Genomic DNA, 13,298 nt, shown 5'->3' on the forward strand with positions numbered 1-13,298 from the left:
TCATATTCCCCAGTAATAAAGATGAGCCCTTGAAAAAAATTATTTTACTATCGTAAAAATAGAAAAATTAATGTGCAAGGTTGTGAAATTAATATTTTGAGCAGGAAAAATGAAGAAACCTCTTTAAAGATAGAACAAATAAAATTTGAAGGACGAGATCTTCTATTAAAATTTTGGGTTATAATAGAGAGAACCGTAAACATGTGAATCCTCATATTCTAAATATTGCAGTAAAAAATGCTGTAACAACTCGAGATGTGCATACTGTGGATTAAATGATAATTCAGTAAAGTGGGACTGCGGTGAACCAATTTGCTTGAACTGTGGTAAGAATCACCATGCGAGATCTAAAGAGTGTGCACATTGTATACATGCAACAGAACTAAAAATTCTCCGAGACTGAACTGGGATGACCATAAGAGAAACTAACCTGTAGCTGAAAATAAGAGGGTTCAGTTATCCAGCGAAATAACCATGTAAAAACCTTATCCCGAAAAGATAATCAAAATAGTCATACTACGGATAAAATAAAACAATGAACAAGATATAAAAATGGTTAAAGATTAGTTGAAAATGCAATCCAAAAAGAATATAGCAATAATTAAATTATCATAGGAAATTTTTAAGAAAACCACTAAAATAATATTTCTGAATTTCGAGATATTAGAATTGACCATTCGAAAGAACTCCCCTTTAAAATAAACAAAGCAATGATGACTATAACAAAACTACTCCACTTGTCAGACCAAAATAAAATAAAATAACAACCAGTGCCAAGAAGCAAAAAAAGTAGTCCATTAACATCACAAATAACAAACCAATCAGGAAAGGCCCACCTCATAATGAAGGTAAACCATGAAAAGAAACTACCGGTAGATCAAAATGAATATGTGAGAGGAAATGTAATCAACTCATCACCAGTACTTACCACCTGTAGGGGTCGTGCCATCAATGCACCTCACATGATGCGCTTTAGGCATTACTTAAGGATTGTTGAAGCGTCCATTTGGCCCCTAACTGCACCCATTTTCATTGCTTTTACTATACCTCTGTTCATATTCTCTTTCATCTTACTTTCCACCCTCTCCTAACAATTATTTCATAGTGCAACTGTGAGGTTTTCGTCCCATTACACCTTTAAATCCTTTTGCTCTCATTTTTTCTTTCAGTGCCAAATGACCTCATAGGTCCCAGTGCTGGGCCTTTTGGCCTAAATTCTATATTCCAAATTCCAACCAGTACTTACCACATCAAAAATTCTTGGGAAAAAACAAGAGACAAGTAAATGATAATACATGGGGATATAATACATGCTTTACTGCAAGGATACAGTACTATATAAAAAGGATTGCCTAGTAAGGACAGTGTGAAATTTATTTAGATTCAGGAAGAAAGAAAGAAGTGACTTAGAAATGCATGAAAAAGGATGCATGTGTATCAACCATTTCATATACAGAAAAACAATAAATGTTGTACATGAATTTCTTGAAACACTTCAAACAAAAGATGAAAAAAATAGAAACTAAAATTAAAGAGAGTTAAACTTGAGAATGCTAAACTAATTACAAAAAGTGGAATTTATAAAGAACAACAAAAATATAACTCTAGAAGATATAAAAAGGTAAATAGTAAAAAACCAACTTAGGTAGGCTAAACCATAAAAATCTCACCACTCTTATATAAGACATTCAGCAGTTATATAATCTAATGGAATGTCAGTGGTCTTCAGACCAGATTACACCTTGGAGGAGTACAACGTCTCCTCAAAGACTTTGAATCAATAGCATTATGTTAAAACATGTACTGCAAATAAACCAGCACCATTTACAGGCAGTTCCCTGGTAACGTCGGGGTTCCGTTCCTGAAGTGCGACGTAAGCCAAAACACATTATTAAAAAAATTGCTGAAAATGAGGAATAAAGTGATGAAAGCCTTACCTTTAATAATTTGGTTGTCCCAATTGATTTACCTTGCTTCTGGTGGGGTGTGCATCCATGATCTTGTAGAATTTCCCCCAAAAATATACCCCATAGGGATGTAGTGCTGTCAGTGCACCTCCTGGGAGGCACTGTAGGCATTACTAAAGGTTCTTTGCAGCATCCCTTCAACCACTAGCTGCAACCCCTTTCATTCGTTTTACTGTACCTCCGTTCATATTATCTTTCTTCCATCTTGCTATCAACCCTCTCCTAACAATTATTTCATAGTGCAACTGCCAGGTTCTCCTCCTGTTACACCTTTCAAACCTACCTACTCTCAGTTTCCTTTCCAGCACTAAATGACCTCACAGGTCCCAGTGCTTGGCCTTTGGCCTAAACTCTGTATTCCATTCCATTCCAAAAGAGTACAAATATTCTACCGTCACTTACAGCATGCCTTAAGACTGAAACAACGTAACCTTGGAATGTCCACTGTAACCCAGGAAAGATTTTTTGATGAATATATTTGAAAAGTGACGTAAGCTCGGAAATGTGTAAGCCGAGGCTGACATAACCTGGGGACTGCCTGCATAGGCAAATATTAGTAACTGAGGAACCTCTCTCTCTCTCTCTCTCTCTCTCTCTCTCTCTCTCTCTCTCTCTCTCTCTCTCTCTCTATATATATATATATATATATATATATATATATATATATACATATACATATATACGAGTATATATATATATATATACAGTATACATATATATATAATATATATATATATATACACAGTATACATATATATATACAGTATACATATATTTTATATATATACACAATATATATATATATATATATATATATTATATATGTATAATATATATATATATATATATATATATATATATATATATATATATATATATATATATATATATATATATATATAAATGGATGTATGTATATGTCACGATAACTCTGAAACGCATTGAGCAGTTTCAACCAAACTTGGTATACATATGACTTACTATCTAGAAATCAGCATTGTGGTGGTAAGACATCACTAGCACCAAAGGTCATCACTTGGGGGTGGGGAACAGCTTCCCTGAAACAGGGCTGGTTCTGCCCACGAAAACAGGGCTGGTTATGCCCGTAGACTTAGTAACTTTATGAATTTATGCCTAATTTCGGTATACTGTACATATGACTTACTATCTGGAAAAGAATACCATGAGGGTAAGACATCAATGGCACCAAAGGGGGTGGGGTTTGGAAGGGGGTGACAGAGAGAGAGAGCAGAGGGAGTGCTAGGGAGAAGAGAGAGAGAAAGAGACAGGGAGGGTTGGAGAGAGAGAGGGGAGTGAGAGAAAAAGTTAGAGGGTGAGAAAGTGAGAGTGAAAGGGAGAGAGAGAATGAGAGGAAGTGAGGGAGTGAGTAGAGGGGGTGTTTGGGAGAAGAAAGAGGGAAAGAGACAAGGAGGGTTGGAGAGTGAGAGAAAGAAAGAGTGAGAGGGAGAGGAAGTGTGAGAGAGAGTGAGAGGGATAGGAAGTGAAAGAGAGAGAGAGAGTAGAGGGGTGTCAGGGAGAAGAAAGAGAGACAGAGAAATGGAGGGTTGGAGAGAAAAAAGAGTGAGAGGGAGAGAAAGTGAGAGAAAGTTGGAGAGAGAGAAAAAAGTTTATTGGCTGTCATTCAGAGTTATGCTGGGCAGTGCCGGTTGGTCAGCTAGTATAATATATATATATATATATATATATATATATATATATATATATATATATATATATATATATATATATATATATATATATATATATATATACACACATATATATACACATATACACATATAACAAACATACACACACACAGTAAGGTAATCTTATATATATATATACATATACACACACATATATATACACATATACACGCAAACATACACACACACAGTAAGGTAATTTATGATAGGATTAGTTTTAGCAGTCAAGTTAACAACAAAAAACAATTTGTATACCAATTACTGTAAAATTTTAATAGCTGGTAATTTTAATGTCTGTTACCATATTTGGGATTATAGCTATATATATATATTTTTATATCACTAGAACTTGCAGAAATGTAGTAGGACAGATAATGAATTCAAATAATTTGTGCTGTCTCCACGACGACGAAACAAATATTTCTCCATAGCACTTTGGACGTCATCCCCAGAGGATGTCAGACTTTGTTCGTCCAACAGCATATATACATTTGAATGGAGCACATGACGACCTACATGGTGGTGATCATTTTCCAATTGTAATTCCACTCTTACAAAATTCCATTAAACATATTCCTCATTACAGTATTCATAAAGCTGACTGGGAAATATGCCAGTTACAGAAGGGACAAATCCCAACTTCTGAATATCTAAGATACCACAGTGAAACTCATTTTATTACGAAATTTATCAAAAATGCTGCAGAGAAAACCACATACCCTATTCTATACCACATCCTAACAAAGATAAAGTGCCATGGTGGTCTGGTACTCTATCAGAATGAATAAAATAAAAACATGAAATTCAAAGAGGATTAGAAAGTGTAAAAAAAAACTGATAAATCAACCTTTATAGGAGGGAAACTTACTAGAAATGATGAAAACTGCTAATGAATTTGAAACTGCAAGTTACGTTCACGATAGGTTATCATATAGTAAAATAGTGATATAGAGTCCTTCATTCCAGTATTCTGCCATAACATACCGTGTCCCCTGAAACAGCCATATAACCATCTATAATAATATACATAATTAACCAAACTAATAATGATACGTCAGATTTAGAAATTATATAATAAATTTATTACTATTACTTGGTAACTTCAGCGCACACAACCCTTTATGGGGATCAAAATTTTGGTAGATTCGGCTCAGAAATAAGGTAACTTAATCAGTAATAATAACTCGTGTTGCTTATAAGGATAATACAAACTTGTTTCATAACTCTTATCAGTTGATGTCCATCTATGCTTGGTTTCTCGTTTAAACAAATATGAGCAGCAAGTCTGACGTTTTCTTGCAATAATATCCAACAACAACAAAGTATTTACCAAAACAACAAGCTTATTCCATCCCACTCTATAATACAAATAAATCAGGTTGGGAAAAACACCACTTATTCAAAGGACAACTCCACCTTATCATGTTTAAAGAGAGCACAGTGAAACCAATAAATATATCATAAATTTTGTTATCGATGCCAAAATTTCCGCCCAGTAGCAGCAAATTTAAAGGACTTTGGTTGTTTGAAGAAGTATCAGAACTAACTGGTCAAAAGCTTGTTTGAGATCTGGGATATCCGTATATATATATATATATATATATATATATATATATATATATATATATATATATATATAAATAATTCAGTAGTCGCTTGATAATGCCACAAAGTTGTGAAACAACTGTCAAGACAAAAACAACAGATGGAAGAAGGAAGTCTGCGTATTTGTCACCAGAAACTGATGCATGAAGATCTGAAAAAACCCGACTATATGAAAATTCCCCTCAAGAAACTCATTGATGCTACTAAAGCAAAATTAAAATGTATATATATATATATATATATATATATATATAAAATTATGTATATATATATATATATATATATATATACATACAGATCATGGTGGTTTGAAGAATTATTAGAACTAATTGATCAAAAACTTCTGTGATATGTTTCTCCCCCTCTGATATATATATATATATATATATATATATATATATATATATATATATATATATATATATATATATATATATATATATATATATATATATATATATATATATATATGCGTGTGTGTGAATTTTGTCACAGGCCGCGGCATTTTTATATTAAAAACACATAAAGCTGCAAGTGTCGTTTGATATCAAATTCCCTCAACCTCGGAATAAACAAAGAATGGGAATTCATAAGTGATAAGCAATCCGTCACCCGGTGACCTCGAACCACCTAATGCCATTGTCACTGAAAAGTCGTCGTTCCCCCAACGATTTGGTGGTTCAGCATTTATAACTTCCTCTTCGGTGTATGTTGTTCCGAGGTTGAGTGAATTTGATGTTAAACGACACTTGTAACTTATTTTTTGTCGATATATATATATATATATATATATATATATATATATATATATATATATATATATATATATATAATATATATATATATATATATATATATATATATATATATATATATATATATATATATATATATATATATAATGGATCATGTCAAAGATTAGCGAACCCAACATCTTCATGGCAAGAACAGCGAACCCAATGATCCCCATGTGAAGAATGGCCAACCCTTTCCCGTCCGGACTCCAAATCCACATGAGGGCTAGTAGGCTACTATAAGCATGGCGAAACAGTGATTCATCTGCACTGTTTCGCCGTGTTTAGTACTAGCCCTTGGGCAGGGTTCGCTATTCTTTACAAGAAAATTATTGGGTTCGTTATTCTTTACATGGGAATAATCAGGTTCAACTGTTTTATATATATATATATATATATATATATATATATATATATATATATATATATATATATATATATATATATATATACATATATATTTTTTAGGTAACTAATCATGGGACATTTGATTTATAATGTAATAAGGAAAATTAAAAAGCATTGTTCTCATCTTAATGGAAATAAACAGTTTCAACATTCACTTGAAAAGACCAGTGAAGAAAACAATACCAGGTGTATAGCTTCAGCTGTTTTGCTCAAGCCCTGTCATGCCCCATTCCTCTGTTTATAACCTGTACTCCAGGTGAACTCCTCGCTTCTTGTCTCTCTCTTTATATGGTTCTTTGAACTGAAGTGGACTCAAATATCTAACTAATTTGCATGAACTCTGCTTCTGCTCTACTTGATACTAACAATACCTTTATATTCCAAATGTTAAGACTTCTCGCAACAGGTACATTCATACTTGTGGATACAGGGGTACCTTCAGAGAAAGCATGACCAAAGTGGTTATCATGAGTTCCCCAGACTGCAGAAATTCTTCTGAGTCTGTACAGTAAGAATCTTACCTGAGTTATGCGGCAGCTGCCATTTTGTGCATAGGTCCTTCCTCAGAGAGGTTAAAGTTTACAACCCTGTAACTCTGGTTGTTCAGTCAAACGTCACTTTCTTGAAGGCCAACGTCTTTGAGGCACATGAAAGTTTGCAGTCAACTATTCATAAATCAGTAAGAACTTTAATTACTAGCAGTCACTATGTTCAGCTTCGACTGTGATTTCTCTCCTGACAGTGATGTCATACTCTTCCCGCGTCTTTAAACTAAAACCTTGTTGTCTTTGGCATCCATAAGATGCATAAGTTAGCTTTACGCTTTTTCAAGGAGCATATGACATTTAGCATGCTTGAGGTCTTGTGCTTCCAGGCAAGCTCGCCGAGCAGCGCCTACCGGTTACATCTATTGTATGTTTAGAGTGAAGTTCTCTCCTGCTGACTGTCTTATTACTAACATTTGGAAATCCTGTAGCCCATGCCATTGGATGAATAAGATCTTGCAGGGTGGACCTCGGCGATAGGTCTAATGTAGCTGCTAAACTGGACAAAATCAGATTCCAAACCCGGAATGGCAAATCATATTTTCATGGTTCCTTCTGCACTACCTCTGCATTATTCTCACATCTGTTGGGCATAGCATGGGAGATTATGATGTCATTCAAAGACCAACAACAGTCTTAAAGATGTCTTCTACCGCAAAAGTACGGTTTCACGAGACAACGAATTATACCAAAATTATACCTTGGGGTCATCACCTATGCTATGTCTAACAGATGTGGAAATAATGCAGAGGGAGTGTAGAAGGAACTGTGAAGATATGATTTGCCATTCCGGGTTTGGAACCTGATTTTGTCAAGTTTAGCAGCTACATTAGACCCATCGCCGAGGTCCACCCCCAGATCTTATTCATCCAATGGCATGGGTTAGGGATAACCAAATATTGTGTTCAGGCCATTGCTGTATTTCTTCGAACATAGCTGCAGACTGTAACATCATCGTCAAGAATAATTATTGTTGCAAACCCCAGTAATTGACGTACCTTTAACATGCAGCAATTATAACACTAATAAGTCATGTAAAAAGATGAATAAGGATAAATCTCACCTGTTACCAAAATTCAACCCCATGACGACCGAGTAACCTTGTACAGTACCTTAAATACTTAGGGACAAGCACTTCAAATAATTTCTCTCACCTTAACCCCCTTTGTTTTTCTGTACATATGTATAAAAATTAAATGTATTTCTTTTATAAGAAAACCTGCCATTCTTATTACTTTATGTATGCTGTCTTGTCAAAGCAACATATCTTAAAAGTTCGTAATAACTAATCTAATACAAAGAGGAAAAGTATTAGCATCCAGTCTTCAAGAAGTCAGTGAACATAGGCCAAGTGTATAATTTTTAGTCTGAAATCAGATTATTTGGTTGAATCTCTAGTTCTGTTATGCCTTGTTATATATTCATTTTGCTCCGAGTTGATTATTCATCCTTTGGCTCTTGCAAACGAGTTATGTAAATTTGGATTTTGGATCCTTTTCATTCTTTTGAAATTTTGGTGAATAACTTGTTTTCAAGTCATACAAACATTTTCTTTTACGCTTTCATCTCCGTCTGTGTTGCTCATCCCCATTTTGTATAAAAGTGCTGAGAACATTGGTCTATAGATTCTTTGTTTTTAGACTCCTAAAATTTCAGTTGTACTGAAGAGGAATAAGAAAGTGAATCTAAAGTGAATATGAGTACAAAGAAAAAGATGGAACGTATGAGCCCGAAGATGAAATGCTAAGAGTGTGAGGAAAATGGACTTTGATAGAGGATTAAATCTTAATTAAAGAAATAACGAAAGATACTAACTTTCATCCTGGCTACTTTGAATTTTGTGGACATATTTTTCAAATTTTCAAATGAAGAAGTGTTCTTGCCGCTCTAAGTGATCCTAAACGTGCACCAGGTGCGTGCGTAACCTGTGCTTGGGCATGAAATATATATATATATATATATATATATATATATATATATATATATATATATATATATATATATGTATATATATATATATATATATATATATATATATATATATATATACTGAAGAACAGGAAAATTATTTTTCAACGTGTTAAACAAGCAGATTCTTTTTCAACAGTTAAGTTTAATTCTACGTACGTTTCGTGACTCTTTTGTGATATTATGGGGCTAATTGACTAATTACATATTGAGTTTCCAATGATTGAGGCGAATCGATGAAACATACAACTTCCTTAGGTGAGCGTTTATTCAGGACTAACTGACACAAAACGGTTTTACAATGTGGACCCCGTAGACAAAAAAAAACAAATGAATGTTGCAGATTACAGTACTGCCAACTGTTGCAAACTCACAACATCTTTGTCACATCATCAGGGACATCTATAAATGAAATATCAAACATTAGAATGCTTTCAAAACATTAAGCAAATACATGAAAGTATATGGACTAAATTTAACTACTGTACATGGAGTCTGCTTGTTTTCCTGCTCCCACTCCTTTTAATATATACATATATATATATATATATATATATATATATATATATATATATACATATACATAAATATATATATATATATATATATATATATATATATATATATATATATATATATATATATATATATATATATATATATATATATATATATATATATATATGTATAAATGAAACATATGTATTTGCTTTTTTGGCACAATCTTTCTTTTACAATGTTTACTAAGTGGCAAAAGCACACAGGGAATCTACAACTTTCAACCAACACTTCTATAATTTTCGGTGCTACTGATTTTTAAGACTGAATTTTTAAAAACAAAAACTTTTGCCCTGTATTCGTTCAGTTATTTTTGCTTAACCTGGCAGCTGTTTCAGCCACCAACTTTATGTATGTAAATACAGTATATGTATATATATATGTATTATATATATATATATATATATATATATATATATATATATATATATGTATATGCATATACATATATATAAATGAGATGCACACTGCTTCAGCCATCAACTTTATATATGTATATATAATTTATGCAGTACATATACATATAAACACATATATATTTATATATATACATATATATTTATGCATTATATTTATGCATATACTGTACATATATATGTATGTGTTTGCATATATATACATACATTTATATATATATTCCTGTTTTGAGAAATGGAATGTCAGTCTCTCTCTATACAGCAATGAATCTTTAGCGTCTATGCGAAGAAGCATATCAGTCATACTTACTAAACGGTCATTAACTTTCCCCAGCTGTGTGCTTTACTATAATCCTTGCGATAGTCAAGCCTAGGTAAGATCGTTGTGCAATTGCAAAAAAACCACTGTAATGTAATATGCAGATTGACATGTTGCTTGACTGGCTGGCAAGCGGACATTTGTTGAGAAGTGAGGGTGCGACTGCGAGACCATTACGTAGCAAAAGAGCGGAGCAAACTCGCTAACTTGAGGTATTTTAAGTCGAAGTCAAAGACCTTTTTATTGATCAAGCTACTTTTGTATGATGGTGGAAAAATATAAATGTCATTGTGACCTTGCGTTTATTTTAAAGCCAGTATACAAAGCATTTATTATATCTACAGGTAAAAAAGGAACGGAAGGTCTCCGTTCATTATTTCAGTCAAGTCGCCTGGGGATATTTTGAAAGTTAACTGGCAACTATTTTTATTCTCATTAACTTACAGTCTTGTAATACCATAAGGAAATTCATTAATTAAACTTTCCAAATAATGCACCCCGTAGGGGGTTGCGCCGTCAGTGCAAGTGCACCTCATGCGGTGCGCTGTAGGCATTACTTAATTTTTTTTTTTTTTGCAGCGTCCCTTCGGCACCCAGCTGCAACCCGATTCATTAATTTTACTGTACCTCCATTCATATTCTCTTTCTTCCATCTTACTTTCCACACTCTCCTAACAATTGATTCTTAGTGCAACTGCGAGGTTTTCCTCCTGTTAACCTTTCAAACCTTTGTACTGTTAATTTTCGTTTCGTAGCTGAATGACCTCATAGGTACCAGCGCTTGGCCTTTGGCCTAAATTCTATATTATGTTCTATTCTATTCAAATAATGCAGGAGGCAATCTTATCACGAGGTGCCGCACCCTTCATTAACTTCATCACTTTTGTCTTAGGTAGATTATGATAAGAATTGAAACAGAGTGAACCATTTCAACTTTATTAATAGTTCACTCCATTAATGGCACAATTGATCACTCGTTTTTGTAAGTAGGACGCCCATTTTCTTTTATTTTTTTAACAGTCAGTATTTCCAAGATCAGGTCCGGTAGCACTGAAAGACAAATAATAGTTCAGCTGCACACTTAAGCCAATGATTTGTGGCATTTTTCTTCCCCACCAACGTAGTAAATTAAGGACCCATCTTGGAAAATAAAGTAGGTCTGTTTATATATCAATTTATGAAACATTATGGGCTGTAGAGGTATAAGATATTTTCGTTAGATAATTAGCCTACATTTGTTACATAATGGCAGTGAGCATATATGTAAGCCGTTTACCATGCGAAGTAACTGTATTTTTAATTAGCATTCCTCACTTTGCCTGTTTCAAATGCATTTACACAACGAGCCACTGGCAATAGTCTTTTAATGATTACTGACAAGTAAAAACAGGATACTGATAGAGCATGTCGTCTACTAACAATAAAAATCATATTCTGATCATATGTCGTCTACTAACAATGAAAGTCGTATTCTGATCCATTCAAAGTCCTTCTATTCAAGGCTCGAAATCGGTGGTTGATGGTAACTTTTTCTTCAGAGGACAACAAGCTGTCAACAGTATGATGATACAAGAAATTCAACTCCTCAGTTTACGTTTTTTTTTTTTATAGAGCAAATAAACCTCTTTACCCAAGAACCAATTTCACAGGTCAGTCCGGTCCGTTGCACACACAAACGATTTCGCGCTCTTCTGCTGTCACTCCGTTGCTTACAGTGTGACATAGCGGACCCCATTCTGACATATCAAGAGGCCACGACTGTTCTTTAAAGTATTGCGTAACCCTCATTTATATTTTGTGTGAGCATTTACTTGTCAGTTATTAATTATGACAGACAGCTGACAGTGTTCATATTTTAATTTTTCACATTAGCATCAGCGATTGTCGTGTGAAGGAGTAACGATGTTATTGGTTAACTTCTCATATACTACACTAGGCTGAATTGAACCTTGTACTGGTTAAATTATGTTAAACTTATCTAACCCAGTAGGTACACATATCATTTATATGTGATTGTTGCTAATCATATTTTTCATGAAGGTAAATGATAAAGTAATAAAAAAAAAACGAAAAGTCAAGATGTCACGTCTTCTGATCGGCCTTTTGAAGGTACGAGTTTCGTTATTAAGCAGTAAATACTTTTTTTTCATTATTGGTCGAAGTTGCACTGCAGATAAATTTCTTATTCTTTACTCCTATTCCACTGAATTAGAAAAATAACGCTATTCAAAACTCAGCTTGAAGGTAGGAGTTTAAACCAGTGTATGGAAAGGAAGAGAAATTGGTTCATGGCAACTCACGTACCTGGAGCTACCTCAGCCTTCGAACTTCGAAGAAGTATTTCATTCAGTGGTTACTGGAGACACCCAAGGGGAAGGTTACACCTCTGTGTGTAGGGTCTTAAGGAAATCTTATTATTGATCGATTTTTGGATACTGATTAATGGTGGATAACACAGTGCAAGTTACTCATTTGATAGCGATGACCTATTATTTCTGATGTGAGCAAATGGTCAGAGAGACAGGTGGAAAGTCAGTGTTGGTGCTAACAGGTGCCTAAAAAGTTTCTCTACCTTGTGAGCTAAAGAAAAAATAAGACAGCATTATCTTTTACGGTGACTTGCTGTTTAACTCTATATGTGATTGTTACGTAACTGACCTGCAGAAATATTCCTACGTGGTGAGGATAGTCACTTTAGCGTACTCCGAAATAAAAGAAATACACATAAGCTAATTCTGGATTGTGGTGTGGAAATAATTAAACCATCGAGTCGTCATTATACTAGTGAAAGAAATATACATTTATAAGTTTTTAAAGCAAGGATTATGATAAGCACGTGAGCATGGCAAGGCTTGGTTAGAAGGTCCACTTATCTAATCGGAAGTGTTTATCAGCATCTGATAAATTAAAGTTTAACTACAGGTAAGGGTCAGTTGACATATTACTTGTTTATATCAGTGTAATTGTACAAGGAAAGGTAGGCCTACGTGAAAATAAATGCAGATTGTA

The 13,298-nt window shown here is 33.8% G+C and overlaps 1 protein-coding gene across 3 annotated transcripts in view; it reads left to right on the plus strand.

Moving 5' to 3' along the window:
- The first annotated feature begins 12,637 nt into the window (after positions 1 to 12,637).
- LOC136837385 (rho GTPase-activating protein conundrum-like) overlaps positions 12,638 to 13,298 on the plus strand; it is a 336,616-nt gene continuing 335,955 nt past the window's right edge. For all 3 annotated transcript variants that reach the window (XM_067102143.1, XM_067102142.1, XM_067102144.1), the window contains exon 1: positions 12,638 to 13,211. The gene's annotated coding sequence lies outside the window, so the exon portion shown is untranslated. The remainder of the gene's footprint in view (positions 13,212 to 13,298) is intronic.

Source organism: Macrobrachium rosenbergii, chromosome 59 (assembly GCF_040412425.1).
Source record: "Macrobrachium rosenbergii isolate ZJJX-2024 chromosome 59, ASM4041242v1, whole genome shotgun sequence".
NCBI classification, from domain to species: Eukaryota; Metazoa; Arthropoda; class Malacostraca; order Decapoda; family Palaemonidae; genus Macrobrachium; species Macrobrachium rosenbergii.